Genomic DNA, 12530 nt, shown 5'->3' on the forward strand with positions numbered 1-12530 from the left:
AACATGTTTATTTCTGCTGTGAAAATGGCATTTTTAACATGGGAGTCAATGAGGATTTGCTCGCTTCTGGTACCAGCCCCCAGCGGATGAGGGTGGAACTGCAATTTTTCTTACTTCCGGGTTGGGACCATTTTCTGAGCGGCATTGTGGGGGCTTGGTCTTGACACATGTCAACAATGGGTCTGACTAAGGGCCTCCAGGAGAGAAGCCCAAGCAAGACGCGCCCCGAGGAGCGTCTTGCCACATGTCAACACAGGGTCTGACTGAGCGCCTCCAGGAGAGAGGCCCAAGCAAGACACGCCCCGAGGAGCGTCTTGACACATGTCAACACTGGGTCTGACTGAGGGCCTCCATGAGAGAACCCCAAGCAAGACGCGCCCCGAGGAGAGTCTTGCCACATGTCAACACTCGGTCTGACAGAGGGCATCCAGGAGAGAGGCCAAAGCAATACGCGCCCCGAGGAGCGTCTTGCCACATGTCACCACTGGGTCTGACTGAGCGCCTCCGGGAGAGAGACCCAACCAAGACGCGCCCTGAGGAGCGTCTTGCCACATGCCAACACTGGGTCTGACAGAGGGCCTCCAGGAGAGAGGCCCAAGCAAGACGCGCCCCGAGGAGCGTCTTGCCACGTGTCAACACTGGGTCTGATTGAGGGACTTCTGGAGAGAGGCCCAAGCAAGACGCGCCCCGAGGAGCGTCTTGCCACATGTCAACAATGGTTCTTACTGAGGGCCTCCGGGAGAGAAGCCCAAGCAAGACGCGCCCCGAGGAGATTCTTGCCACATGTCAGCACTCGGTCTAACTGAGTGCCTCCAGGAGAGAGGCCAAAGCAAGACGCCCCCCGAGGAGCGTCTTGACACATGTCAACACTGGGTCTGACAGAGGGCCTCCATGAGAGAGGCCCAAGCAAGACGCGCCCTGAGGAGTGTCTTGCCAAATGTCAACACTGGGTCTGACTGAGCGCCTCAGGGAGAGAGGTCCAAGCAAGACGCCTCCCGAGGAGCGTCTTGCCACATGTCACTACTCGGTCTGACTGAGCGCCTCAGGGGGAGAGGTCCAAGCAAGACTCGCCCCGAGGAGCGTCTTGCCACATGTCAACACTGGGTCTGACTGAGTGCCTCCAGGAGAGAAGCCCCAGCAAGACGCGCCCCGAGGAGCGTCTTGCCACATGTCACTGCTCGGTCTGTTTGAGCGCCTCCAGCAGAAAGGCCCAAGCAAGACGTGCCCCGAGGAGCGTCTTGCCACATATCAACACAGGGTCTGACTGAGCGCCTCCAGGAGAGAGGCCCAAGCAGGACACGCCCCGAGGAGCGTCTTAACACATGTCAACAATGGGTCTGACTAAGGGCCTCCAGGAGAAAAGCCCAAGCAAGACGCGCCCCGAGGAGCGTCTTGCCACATGTCAACACAGGGTCTGACTGAGCGCCTCCAGGAGAGAGGCCCAAGCAAGACAGGCCCCGAGGAGCGTCTTGACACATGTCAACACTGGGTCTGACTGAGGGCCTCCATGAGAGAACCCCAAGCAAGACGCGCCCCGAGGAGTCTTGCCACATGTCAACACTCGGTCTGACAGAGGGCATCCAGGAGAGAGGCCAAAGCAATACGCGCCCCGAGGAGCGTCTTGCCACATGTCACCACTGGGTCTGACTGAGCGCCTCCAGGAGAGAGACCCAACCAAGACGCGCCCTGAGGAGCGTCTTGCCACATGCCAACACTGGGTCTGACAGAGGGCCTCCAGGAGAGAGGCCCAAGCAAGACGCGCCCCGAGGAGTGTCTTGCCACATGTCACCACTGGGTCTGACTGAGCGCCTCCAGGAGAGAGGCCCAAGCAAGACGCGCCCCGTGGAGCGTCTTGTCACATGTCAACACTGGGTCTTTCTGAGCGCCTCCAGGAGAGAAGCCCAAGCAAGACGCGCCCCGAGGAGCATCTTTCCACATGTCAGCACTCGGTCTGACTGAGCGCCTCCAGGAGAGAGGCCCAAGCAAGAGGCGCCCAATGGAGTGTCTTGCAACATGTCAACAATGGGTCTGACTGAGGGCCTCCAGGAGAGAAGCCCAAGCAACACGCGGCCCGAGGAGCGTCTTGCCCCATGTCAGCACTCCGTCTGACTGAGCGACTCCAGGAGAGAGGCCAAAGCAAGACGCGCCCCGAGGAGCGTCTTGACACATGTCAACACTGGGTCTGACAGAGGGCCTCCAGGAGAGAAGCCCAAGCAAGACGCACCCCGAGGAGTGTCTTGCCACATGTCACCACTTGGTCTGACTGAGCGCCTCCAGGAGAGAGGCCCAAGCAACACGCGCCCCGAGGAGCGTCAGGCCAAATGTCACTACTCAGTCTGACTGAGCGCCTCCAGGAGAGAGGCCCAAGTAAGACGCGCCCCGAGGAGCGTCTTGCCACGTGTTTACACTGGGTCTGATTGAGTGCCTTCTGGAGAGAGGCCCAAGCAAGACGCGCCCCGAGGAGCGTCTTGCCACATGTCACTACTCAGTCTGACTGAGCACCTCCAGGAGAGAGGCCCAAGCAAGACGTGCCCCGAGGAGCGTCTTGCCACATGTCAACAATGGGTCTGACTGAGGGCCTCCAGGAGAGAAGCCCAAGCAAGACGTGCCCCGAGGAGCGTCTTGCCACATGTCAACACTGGGTCTGACTGAGGGCCTCCAGGAGAGAGGCCCAAATAAGACGCGCCCCGAGGAGCGTCTTTCCACATGTCAACACTGGGTCTGACTGAGGGCCTCCAGGAGAGAAGCCCAAGCAAGATGCGCCCCGAGGAGCGTCTTGCCACATGTCAACACTGGGTCTGACTGAGGGCCTCCAGGAGAGAGGCCCGAGGAGCGTCTTGCCACATGTCACCTCTGGGTCTGACTGAGCGCCTCCAGGAGAGAACCCCAAGCAAGACGCGCCCCGAGGAGAGTCTTGCCACATGCCAACACTGGGTCTGACAGACGTCCTCCAGGAGAGAGGCCCAAGCAAGACGCGCCCCGAGGAGTGTCTTGCCACATGTCACCACTGGGTCTGACTGAGCGCCTCCAGGAGAGAGGCCCAAGCAAGACGCGCCCCGAGGAGCGTCTTGTCACATGTCAACACTGGGTCTTTCTGAGCGCCTCCAGGAGAGAAGCCCAATCAAGAAGCGCCCCGAGGAGCGTCTTTCCACATGTCAGCACTCGGTCTGACTGAGCGCCTCCAGGAGAGAGGCCCAAGCAAGAGGCGCCCAAAGGAGTGTCTTGCAACATGTCAACAATGGGTCTGACTGAGGGCCTCCAGGAGAGAAGCCCAAGCAACACGCGGCCCGAGGAGCGTCTTGCCCCATGTCAGCACTCCGTCTGACTGAGCGCCTCCAGGAGAGAGGCCAAAGCAAGACGCGCCCCGAGGAGCGTCTTGCCACATGTCAACAATGGGTATGACTGAGGGCCTCCAGGAGAGAAGCCCAAGCAAGACGCGCCCCGAGGAGCGTCTTGACACATGTCAACACTGGGTCTGACAGAGGGCCTCCAGGAGAGAGGCCCAAGCAAGACGCGCCCCGAGGAGTGTCTTGCCACATGTCACCACTGGGTCTGACTGAGCGCCTCCAGGAGAGAGGCCCAAGCAAGACGCGCCCCGAGGAGCGTCAGGCCACATGTCACTACTCAGTCTGACAGAGCGCCTCCAGGAGAGAGGCCCAAGCAAGACGCGCCCCGAGGAGCATCTTGCCACATGTCAGCACTGGGTCTGACTGAGCGCCTCCAGGAGAGAGGCCCCAGCAAGACGCTCCCCGAGGAGCGTCTTGCCTTATGTCATCACTCGGTCTGACTGAGCGCCTCCAGGAGAGAGGCCCAAGCAAGACGCGCCCCGAGGAGCGTCTTGCCACATGTCAACAATGGGTCTGACTGAGGGCCTCCAGGAGAGAGGCCCAAGCAAGATGCGCCCGGAGGAGCGTCTTGCCACATGTCACCTCTGGTTCTGACTGAGCGCCTCCAGGAGAGAGGCCCAAGCAAGACACGCCCCGAGGAGCGTCTTGCCACATGTCAGCACTCGGTCTGACTGAGCACCTCCAGGAGAGAGGCCCAAGCAAGACGCGCCCCGAGGAGCGTCAGGCCACATGTCAACAATGGGTCTGACTGAGGGCCTCCAGGAGAGAAGCCCAAGCAACACGCGGCCCGAGGAGCGTCTTGCCACATGTCAGCACTCGTTCTGACTGAGCGCCTCCAGGAGAGAGGCCCAAGCAAGACGCGCCCCGAGGAGCGTCTTGCCACATGCCAACAATGGGTCTGACTGAGGAACTCCAGGAGAGAAGCCCAAGCAAGACGCGCCCCGAGGAGCGTCTTGACACATGTCAACACTGGGTCTGACAGAGGGCCTCCAGGAGAGAGGCCCAAGCAAGACGTGCCCCGAGGAATGTCTTGCCACATGTCACCACTTGGTCTGACTAAGCGCCTCCAGGAGGGAGGCCCAAGCAACATGCGCCCCGAGGAGCGTCAGGCCACATGTCACTACTCAGTCTGACTGAGCGCCTCCAGGAGAGAGGCCCAAGCAAGACGCGCCCGAGGAGCGTCTTGCCACGTGTCAACACTGGGTCTGATTGAGGGCCTTCTGGAGAGAGGCCCAAGCAAGACGCTCCCCGAGGAGCGTCTTGCCTTATGTCAGCACTCGGTCTGACTGAGCGCCTCCAGGAGAGAGGCCCAAGCAAGACGCGCCCCGAGGAGCGTCTTGCGACATGTCACTACTTGGTCTAACTGAGCGCCTCCAGGAGAGAGGTCCAAGCAAGATGCGCCCCGAGGAGCGTCTTGCCACATGTCACTACTCGGTCTGACTGAGCGCCTCCAGGAGAGAGGCCCAAGCAAGACGTGCCCCGAGGAGCGTCAGGCCACATGTCACTACTCAGTCTGACAGAGCGCCTCCAGGAGAGAGGCCCAAGCAAGACGCGCCCCGAGGAGCATCTTGCCACATGTCAGCACTGGGTCTGACTGAGCGCCTCCAGGAGAGAGGCCCCAGCAAGACGCTCCCCGAGGAGCGTCTTGCCTTATGTCATCACTCGGTCTGACTGAGCGCCTCCAGGAGAGAGGCCCAAGCAAGACGCGCCCCGAGGAGCGTCTTGCCACATGTCAACAATGGGTCTGACTGAGGGCCTCCAGGAGAGAGGCCCAAGCAAGATGCGCCCGGAGGAGCGTCTTGCCACATGTCACCTCTGGTTCTGACTGAGCGCCTCCAGGAGAGAGGCCCAAGCAAGACACGCCCCGAGGAGCGTCTTGCCACGTGTCACCTCTGGTTCTGACTGAGCGCCTCCAGGAGAGAGGCCCAAGCAAGACGCACCACGAGGAGCGTCAGACCACATGTCACTACTCAGTCTGACTGAGCGCCTCCAGGAGAGAGGCCCAAGCGAGACGCGCCCCGAGGAGCGTCAGGCCACATGTCACTACTCAGTCTGACTGAGCGCCTCCAGGAGAGAGGCCCAAGTAAGACGCGCCCCGAGGAGCGTCTTGCCACGTGTCAACACTGGGTCTGATTGAGGGCCTTCTGGAGAGAGGCCCAAGCAAGACACGCCCCGAGGAGCGTCTTGCCACATGTCAACAATGGGTCTTACTGAGGGCCTCCAGGAGAGAAGCCCAAGCAACATGCACCCCGAGGAGCTTCTTGCCACATGTCAGCACTCGGTCTGACTGAGCACCTCCAGGAGAGAGGCCAAAGCAAGACGCGCCCCGAGGAGCGTCTTGACAAATGTCAACACTGGGTCTGACAGAGGGCCTCCATGAGAGAGGCCCAAGCAAGACGCGCCCCGAGGAGTGTCTTGCCACATGTCAACACTGGGTCTGACTGAGCGCCTGCAGGAGAGAGGCCCAAGCAAGACACGACCCGAGGACCGTCTTGCCACGTGTCAACACTGGGTCTGACTGAGCGCCTCCAGGAGAGAGGCCCAAGCAAGATGCGCCCCGAGGAGCGTCTTGCCACGTGTCACCACTGGGTCTGACTGAGCGCCTCCAGGAGAGAGGCCCAAGCAAGATGCGCCCCGAGGAGCGTCTTGCCACGTGTCACCACTGGGTCTGATTGAGCGCCTCCAGGAGAGAGGCCCCAGCAAGACGCGCCCCGAGGAGCATCTTGCCTTATGTCACTACTCGGTCTGATTGAGCGCCTCCAGGAGAGAGGCCCAAGCAAGATGTGCCCCGAGGAGCGTCTTGCCACGTGTCAACAATGGGTCTTACTGAGGGCCTCCAGGAGAGTGGCCCAAGCAAGATTCGCCCGGAGGAGCGTCTTGCCACATGTCAACACTGGGTCTGACAGAGGGCCTCCAGGAGAGAGGCCCAAGCAAGACGCGCCCCGAGGAGCGTCTTGCCACATGTCACCTCTGGTTCTGACTGAGCGCCTCCAGGAGAGAGGCCCAAGCAAGACGCAACCCGAGGAGCGTCTTGCCACATGTCAACAATGGGTCTGACTGAGGGCCTCCAGGAAAGAAGCCCAAGCAACACGCGGCCCGAGGAGCGTCAGCCACATGTCACTACTCAGTCTGACTGAGTGCCTCCAGGAGAGAGGCCCAAGCAAGACGCGCCCCGAGGAGTGTCTTGCCACATGTCAACACTGGGTCTGACTGAGCGCCTCCAGGAGAGAGGCCCAAGCAAGACGCGCCCCGAGGAGCGTCTGGCCACGTGTCAACACTGGGTCTGATTGAGGGCCTTCTGGAGAGAGGCCCAAGCAAGACGCGCCCCGAGGAGCGTCTTGCCACATGTCAACAATGGGTCTTACTGAAGGCCTCCTGGAGAGAAGCCCAAGCAACACGCGCCCCGAGGAGCTTCTTGCCACATGTCAGCACTCGGTCTGACAGAGGGCATTCAGGAGAGAGGCCCAAGCAATACGCGCCCCGAGGAGCGTCTTGCCACATGTCACCACTGGGTCTGAATGAGCGCCTCCAGGAAAGAGGCCCAACCAAGACGCGCCCTGAGGAGTGTCTTGCCACATGCCAACACTGGGTCTTACTGAGCGCCTCCAGGAGAGAGGCCCAAGCAAGACGCGCCCCGAGGAGCGTCTTGACACATGTCAACACTGGGTCTGACAGAGGGCCTCCAGGAGAGAGGCCCAAGCAAGACGCGCCCCGAGGAGCGTCTTGACACATGTCAACACTGGGTCTGACAGAGGGCCTTCAGGAGAGAGGCCCAAGCAAGACGCGCCCCGAGGAGCGTCAGGCCACATGTCACTACTCAGTCTGACTGAGCGCCTCCAGGAGAGAGGACCAAGCAAGACGCGCCCCGAGGAGCGTCTTGCCACATGTCAGCACTGGGTCTGACTGAGCGCCTCCAGGAGAGAGGCCCCAGCCAGACGCGCCCCGAGGAGCGTCTTGCCTTATGTCAGCACTCGGTCTGACTGAGTGCCTCCAGGAGAGAGGCCCAAGCAAGACGCGCCCCGAGGAGCGTCTTGCCACATGTCAGCACTCGGTCTGACTGAGCGCCTCCAGGAGAGAGGCCCAAGCAAGACGCGCCCCGAGGAGCGTCTTGCCACATGTCAACAATGGGTCTGACTGAGGGCCTCCAGGAGAGAGGCCCAAGCAAGATGCGCCCAGAGGAGCGTCTTGCCACATGCCAACACTGGGTCTGAAAGAGGGCCTCCAGGAGAGAGGCCCAAGCAAGATGCGCCCCGAGGAGCGTCTTGCCACATGTCACCTCTGGTTCTGACTGAGCGCCTCCAGGAGAGAGGCCCAAGCAAGACGCGCCCCGAGGAGCGTCTTGCCACATGTCAGCACTCGGTCTGACTGAGCGCCTCCAGGAGAGAGGCCCAAGCAAGACGCGCCCCGAGGAGCGTCTTGCCACATGTCAACCTGTCACCACTGGTTCTGAATGAGCGCCTCCAGGAGAGAAGCCCAAGCAACACGCGGCTCGAGGAGCGTCTTGCCACATGTCAGCACTCGGTCTGACTGAGCGCCTCCAGGAGAGAGGCCCAAGCAAGACGCGCCCCGAGGAGCGTCTTGCCACATGTCAACAATGGGTCTGACTGAGGGCCTCCAGGAGAGAAGCCCAATCAAGAAGCGCCCCGAGGAGCGTCTTGACAGATATCAACACTCGGTCTGACAGAGGGCCTCCAGGAGAGAGGACCAAGCAAGACGCGCCCCGAGGAGTGTCTTGCCACATGTCACCACTTGGTCTGACTGAGCGCCTCCAGGAGAGAGGCCCAAGCAACACGCGCCCCGAGGAGTGTCAGGCCACGTGTCAACAGTGGGTCTGATTGAGGGCCTTCTGGAGAGAGGCCCAAGAAAGACGCGCCCCGAGGAGCTTCTTGCCACATGTCAACAATTGTTCTTACTGAGGGCCTCCAGGAGAGAAGCCCAAGCAAGACGCGCCCCGAGGAGCTTCTTGCCACATGTCAGCACTCGGTCTGACTGAGCACCTCCAGGAGAGAGGCCAAAGCAAGACGCCCCCCGAGGAGCGTCTTGACACATGTCAACACTGGGTCTGACAGAGGGCCTCCATGAGAGAGGCCCAAGCAAGACGCGCCCCGAGGAGTGTCTTGCCAAATGTCAACACTGGGTCTGACTGAGCGCCTCAGGGAGAGAGGTCCAAGCAAGACGCGCCCCGAGGAGCGTCTTGCCACATGTCACTACTCGGTCTGACTGAGCGCCTCAGGGAGAGAGGTCCAAGCAAGACGCGCCCCGAGGAGCGTCTTGCCACATGTCAACACTGGGTCTGACTGAGTGCCTCCATGAGAGAAGCCCCAGCAAGACGCGCCCCGAGGAGCGTCTTGCCACATGTCACTACTCGGTCTGTTTGAGCGCCTCCAGGAGAGAGGCCCAAGCAAGACGTGCCCCGAGGAGCGTCTTGCCACATGTCAACAATCGGTCTGACTGAGGGCGTCCAGGAGAGAAGCCCAAGCAAGACACGCCCCGAGGAGCGTCTTGACACATGTCAACACTGGGTCTGACTGAGGGCCTCCATGAGAGAAGCCGTAGCAAGACGCGCCCCGAGGAGAGTCTTGCCACATGTCAACACTCGGTCTGACAGAGGGCATCCAGGAGAGAGGCCCAAGCAATATGCGCCCCGAGGAGCGTCTTGCCACATGTCACCACTGGGTCTGACTGAGCGCCTCCAGGAGAGAGACCCAACCAAGACGCGCCCTGAGGAGCGTCTTGCCACATGCCAACACTGGGTCTGACAGAGGGACTCCAGGAGAGAGGCCCAAGCAAGACGCGCCCCGAGGAGTGTCTTGCCTCATGTCACCACTGGGTCTGACTGAGCGCCTCCAGGAGAGAGGCCCAAGCAAGACGCGCCCCGAGGAGAGTCTTGTCACATGTCAACACTGGGTCTTTCTGAGCGCCTCCAGGAGAGAAGCCCAAGCAAGACGCACCCCGAGGAGCGTCTTTCCACATGTCAGCACTCGGTCTGACTGAGCGCCTCCAGGAGAGAGGCCCAAGCAAGACGCGCCCAAAGGAGCGTCTTGCAACATGTCAACAATGGGTCTGACTGAGGGCCTCCAGGGGAGAAGCCCAAGCAACACGCGGCCCGAGGAGCGTCTTGCCACATGTCAGCACTCGGTCTGACTGAGCGCCTCCAGGAGAGAGGCCAAAGCAAGACGCGCCCCGAGGAGCGTCTTGCCACATGTCAACAATGGGTATGACTGAGGGCCTCCCGGAGAGAAGCCCAAGCAAGACGCGCCCCGAGGAGCGTCTTGACACATGTCAACACTGGGTCTGACAGAGGGCCTCCAGGAGAGAGGCCCAAGCAAGACGCGCCCCGAGGAGTGTCTTGCAACATGTCACCACTTGGTCTGACTGAGCGCCTCCAGGAGAGAGGCCCAAGCAACACGCGCCCCGAGGAGCGTCAGGCCACATGTCACTACTCAGTCTGACTGAGCGCCTCCAGGAGAGAGGCCCAAGTAAGACGCGCCCCGAGGAGCGTCTTGCCACGTGTCAACACTGGGTCTGATTGAGGGCCTTCTGGAGAGAGGCCCAAGCAAGATGCGCCCCGAGGAGCGTCTTGCCACATGTCAACAATGGGTCTTACTGAGGGCCTCCAGGAGAGAAGCCCAAGCAACATGCGCCCCGAGGAGCTTCTTGCCACATGTCAGCACTCGGTCTGACTGAGCCCCTCCAGGAGAGAGGCCAAAGCAAGACGCGCCCCGAGGAGCGTCTTGACACATGTCAACACTGGGTCTGACAGAGGGCCTCCATGAGAGAGGCCCAAGCAAGACGCGCCCCGAGGAGTGTCTTGCCACATGTCAACACTGGGTCTGACTGAGCGCCTCCAGGAGAGAGGCCCAAGCAAGACGCGCCCCGAGGAGCGTCTTGCCACGTGTCAACACTGGGTCTGACTGAGCGCCTCCAGGAGAGAGGCCAAAGCAAGATGCGCCCCGAGGAGCGTCTTGCCACGTGTCACCACTGGGTCTGACTGAGCGCCTCCAGGAGAGAGGCCCAAGCAAGACGCGCCCCGAGGAGCGTCTTGCCACGTATCACCACTGGGTCTGATTGAGCGCCTCCAGGAGAGAGGCCCCAGCAAGACGCGCCCAGAGGAGCGTCTTGCCTTATGTCACTACTCGGTCTGACTGAGCGCCTCCAGGAGAGAGGCCCAAGCAAGACGTGCCTCGAGGAGCGTCTTGCCACATGTCAACAATGGGTCTGACTGAGGGACTCCAGGAGAGAAGCCCAAGCAAGACGCGACCCGAGGAGCGTCTTGCCACATGTCAACACTGGGTCTGACTGAGCGCCTCCAGGAGAGAGGCCCAAGCAAGACGCACCCCGAGGAGCGTCAGACCACATGTCACTACTCAGTCTGACTGAGCGCCTCCAGGAGAGAGGCCCAAGCGAGACGCGCCCCGAGGAGCGTCAGGCCACATGTCACTACTCAGTCTGACTGAGCGCCTCCAGGAGAGAGGCCCAAGTAAGACGCGCCCCGAGGAGCGTCTTGCCACGTGTCAACACTGGGTCTGATTGAGGGCCTTCTGGAGAGAGGCCCAAGCAAGACACGCCCCGAGGAGCGTCTTGCCACATGTCAACAATGGGTCTTACTGAGGGCCTCCAGGAGAGAAGCCCAAGCAACATGCGCCCCGAGGAGCTTCTTGCCACATGTCAGCACTCGGTCTGACTGAGCCCCTCCAGGAGAGAGGCCAAAGCAAGACGCGCCCCGAGGAGCGTCTTGACACATGTCAACACTGGGTCTGACAGAGGGCCTCCATGAGAGAGGCCCAAGCAAGACGCGCCCCGAGGAGTGTCTTGCCACATGTCAACACTGGGTCTGACTGAGCGCCTCCAGGAGAGAGGCCCAAGCAAGATGCGCCCCGAGGAGCGTCTTGCCACGTGTCACCACTGGGTCTGACTGAGCGCCTCCAGGAGAGAGGCCCAAGCAAGATGCGCCCCGAGGAGCGTCTTGCCACGTGTCACCACTGGGTCTGATTGAGCGCCTCCAGGAGAGAGGCCCCAGCAAGACGCGCCCCGAGGAGCATCTTGCCTTATGTCACTACTCGGTCTGATTGAGCGCCTCCAGGAGAGAGGCCCAAGCAAGATGTGCCCCGAGCAGCGTCTTGCCACGTGTCAACAATGGGTCTTACTGAGGGCCTCCAGGAGAGTGGCCCAAGCAAGATTCGCCCGGAGGAGCGTCTTGCCACATGTCAACACTGGGTCTGACAGAGGGCCTCCAGGAGAGAGGCCCAAGCAAGACGCGCCCCGAGTAGCGTCTTGCCACATGTCACCTCTGGTTCTGACTGAGCGCCTCCAGGAGAGAGGCCCAAGCAAGACGCAACCCGAGGAGCGTCTTGCCACATGTCAACAATGGGTCTGACTGAGGGCCTACAGGAAAGAAGCCCAAGCAACACGCGGCCCGAGGAGCGTCAGGCCACATGTCACTACTCAGTCTGACTGAGCGCCTCCAGGAGAGAGGCCCAAGCAAGACGCGCCCCGAGGAGTGTCTTGCCACATGTCAACACTGGGTCTGACTGAGCGCCTCCAGGAGAGAGGCCCAAGCAAGACGCGCCCCGAGGAGCGTCTGGCCACGTGTCAACACTGGGTCTGATTGAGGGCCTTCTGGAGAGAGGCCCAAGCAAGACGCGCCCCGAGGAGCGTCTTGCCACATGTCAACATTGGGTCTTACTGAAGGCCTCCAGGAGAGAAGCCCAAGCAATACGCGCCCCGAGGAGCTTCTTGCCACATGTCAGCACTCGGTCTGACTGAGCGCCTCCAGGAGAGAGGGCAAAGCAAGACGCGCCCCGAGGAGCGTCTTGACACATGTCAACACTGGGTCTGACAGAGTGCCTCCATGAGAGAGGCCCAAGCGAGACGCGCCCCGAGGAGTGTCTTGCCGTATGTCAACACTGGGTCTGACTGAGCGCCTCCAGGAGAGAGGCTCAAGCAAGACGCGCCCCGAGGAGCGTCTTGCCACGTGTCAACACTGGGTCTGACTGAGCGCCTCCAGGAGAGAGGCCCAAGCAAGATGCGCCCTGAGGAGCGTCTTGCCACGTGTCACCACTGGGTCTGACTGAGCGCCTCCAGGAGAGAGGCCCAAGCAAGACGCGCCCCGAGGAGCGTCTTGCCACATGTCACACCTGGGTCTGACTGAGCGCCTCCAGGAGAGAGGCCCAAGCAAGACGC

At 61.3% G+C, this 12530-nt stretch overlaps 1 protein-coding gene across 1 annotated transcript in view; it reads right to left on the reverse strand.

The window, feature by feature from the left end:
• The window catches only part of LOC139073232 (uncharacterized), an 831732-nt gene that overhangs the window by 105026 nt on the left and 714176 nt on the right, over positions 1 to 12530 (reverse strand). The gene's annotated exons all lie outside the window — the stretch shown is intronic.

The sequence above is a fragment of the Nothobranchius furzeri genome, chromosome 11 (assembly GCF_043380555.1).
Source record: "Nothobranchius furzeri strain GRZ-AD chromosome 11, NfurGRZ-RIMD1, whole genome shotgun sequence".
Taxonomy (NCBI): domain Eukaryota; kingdom Metazoa; phylum Chordata; class Actinopteri; order Cyprinodontiformes; family Nothobranchiidae; genus Nothobranchius; species Nothobranchius furzeri.